We start from the raw sequence: 3,036 nt of genomic DNA, 5'->3' as shown, positions 1-3,036 counted from the left end.
TAAAAGTGACTCTCAGCGGTTCTACCTTACTATATTTTTATCATGGTATCAGTGGAAAGGTACTTCCTCACTCTTTTTATTCCTTTGCAAAAAACTCATTCACGTCTAAATATTTTTTTTTTTTCAAATATCAACACGTCTTAATCCTATCTTTCTCTTTCATACTTTGAAAAAGGAAAAGAAAATGCCTTTGCAATGATACCTCATAAGTGTAAATTGGCAAAATTTTGGCTGAGTTATTCAAGTTTTTCTCTTTCAAAAAGTTCAAAAAACAGCATCAAAAATCTCATTATTATGAGTAGAAAATTTGTTTAGATATTTTTATGGAAATCTTTCAAGCTTAAACCATGATAAGAATATAGTAAGGTAGAACCGCTGAGAGTTACTTTTAAAATTCTTGACATTTTCAAACATTTTAATTTTTAAATTTACTCACAAACTCACACACACATTTTCATTTTCAATCTCAAGCAACAACAATTTCGAACAATTTCAATTTTTTATTTTCAATTTTATATGATTTTAAAATGCTGGCAAACTTAAAAAAAAATCATGGCCGACAAAATGAGAGAACGGTTCTACCTTGCTATGTTTTTATCATGGCTTAAACTGATTTTTCATCTGAGGTAATTTTTTTAATACTTTAAATAACTATTTTTATTCAAAAAGCTTAATTTTTGGAGGTATATTTTTCCGAAATATTTTTGTGCAAGTCTAAAAATATAATAGCTTATATAAGTCCAATGGAAAAACAGAAATGATTTTTTTGTATCCAGTCTAATGTACATACTTAATTGATATAATTTCTGACGTGCTAATTTGTTCGCTAAATTTAAATGAAAACATTTGTAACCACCTATTAAAATACCCTTTAAAATTTTATTTAAGTATATATGTAGTTATAGACTTGTGCGACCTTATCATTGAGTTAAGACTGCTATGTACTTTAAAAATGAGTGCGAATACTGAGTACCTTAAGCGCATACTCGTGTGTAGGTAAAAAGAAATTGTAGTTTGCGCTGAATAAATGTCATTACTGAATAACAGCTGCTGTTATCAGGTTTCTATGTACTTATTTATTAGTTTTTAATTCACTTTGTAATTGTTGGCTTTATACGCTACCGTCCGGCTTCGTCACAAACAGCAATGTTGGTGGGGCGGGAATACAAAATGCCAACCCTGCGCTGTCATTGTACCAACTGCCGCCGCTTGTCTTAATGATTCTTTTTTAGCCATTAGCACAAAAGTATTTAAACACAGATGTTAAATATACTTATACATCTATGTTTGGACTCCTTTTAAAAATTGAATTTGAATGATTTTTGCCCAAATAAGAAAAAATGTCAAAGCACCGTACACACCAGCGTAAAAACCGAATATTTACTTAGTACATATTTATGTAAGCTTTCTATGCAAAAAGTGCATAGCTGATAATGGAGAATGCGAAAAAATGCGCTCCAGTGCAAATGCAAGTCAGCGCCACTAACTGATCGACACTTACGCACTCCAAGTGTTCAACATTTTATTGGTTCGTGTTGGACGCGTGAACCTCAACGGGAAACTGATTGTGGACGGTCTCGCCGTTGGCTGTGTATTACATGGCTACACTTTTTTGGCTTGCGTTTTTGCGAATTAATTTTATGTATGTGCCAGATGTGTGTATATATGTATATATATTCAATTTGTATGTATGTACCAGAGAACAGCTTTGAGTATGATCGAGCCTTTTTGATCACACTCCCTAAAAATCAAGCACAAGCGAACGCCACACTCGGCTACTATGTGTTCGATCGAGATGCATACCCGACAGCTGCTTTGGTTACGAACGAGTCTGTTCGATCACCCTCGCTATAAATTGAGCATAAGCGAACACCACACTCGGACACCCGCAGCGAACCCGAAAATTTGTGTAACAATGAAACGGACACCCGAACATTGCGATAAAATGCAGGACAACAAAGAAATTTACGCTGAAGGTAACTGGCGCCAATATGTTCCCACAAAGCATACGAAAATGTTGTTGCTTTGTGCTTGTGCATACGCAATGAAAAAATTAGAAGCGAAGTAGACAAAAATGTTTTTGCATCTATTTCGTATAGTTTCGCGTGGAAAGCTGTGTGTGTATATATTAGAACACAGCCTAAAACTATGTAGGTACATAAGTACTTTTACAAAAAATAAATGTGCACCGAGTGTATAGGGCTTGGGCATTGCCAATCTACACACATTTATACCTAAATGGATGTAGGCGTCGTGATGTCGCATTTTGTATGAGCAAAAATATAAGAAATGGTTAAATGTACACTTAAACAAACTACCGAAAAATTCAACCTTCTCTTTGCCCTCTACGCACAAAAACTAAGAACACCGCGATGAGAAGGCAACATTTTTTGCAGAAACAAAAACGCCATAAGCCAATCAAGAAAATTTTGTGCACACTCGGGTTGAAACTCGAACACCCGGGTATATTGAGCTGCAAAGCACCCGAACCCAATCAAGTATGTATGAAAAGCAATCGGGTGTTGTGGCCAACATGTTCGTCTTGAGCTCAGTCGATAACGAACAATACTTCTGATCGTATACAGAGAACGATGCAAAACGGGTTTTGTTAGATGATCGAGTATACACGAAAATCATGCACCCGCTGCAGATGTCTGGTATGTACATACCTACATAAACACTTGTGGTCAGCTGACTAGTTTTGGCTATTTTTATTTTGTTTATTTAATGTTAATGCTTTTTTGTATAAAAGTTTAGCACTTTACTAAACCAGTGCCAATAAATCCACATTTGAAACTTCGTACAAAAGTTACGAAAATTCAACAAACTTTAACATTTGCACCCAAAAATGTTAAACTTTTCATTTAGAATTTTTAGATAAATTTTGGGTATGCAGTTATGTAGCTCATTAAATTTTAGTAGGTTAAAGTGCAAGACGCTAGAAAATCGCCTTAATTTTTATTTAATAATATTTTTAGCTGATGGTGCTAGGCGTTTTCTTCCATACAAACGAAATTATCGAGCATATTTTATATG

At 34.3% G+C, this 3,036-nt stretch overlaps 1 protein-coding gene across 5 annotated transcripts in view; it reads right to left on the bottom strand.

Annotated features, from left to right (window-relative positions):
- LOC118737949 (alpha-1,6-mannosyl-glycoprotein 2-beta-N-acetylglucosaminyltransferase) overlaps positions 1-3,036 on the bottom strand; it is a 61,901-nt gene that overhangs the window by 41,221 nt on the left and 17,644 nt on the right. The gene's annotated exons all lie outside the window — the stretch shown is intronic.

This window comes from Rhagoletis pomonella, unplaced genomic scaffold, assembly GCF_013731165.1.
Source record: "Rhagoletis pomonella isolate Grant_MI unplaced genomic scaffold, Rhpom_1.0 Rhpom_scaffold_00004, whole genome shotgun sequence".
Classification (NCBI taxonomy): domain Eukaryota; kingdom Metazoa; phylum Arthropoda; class Insecta; order Diptera; family Tephritidae; genus Rhagoletis; species Rhagoletis pomonella.
The sequence above is the reverse complement of the archived record's forward strand: the minus strand, read 5'-3'. Positions and strand labels throughout refer to the sequence as shown.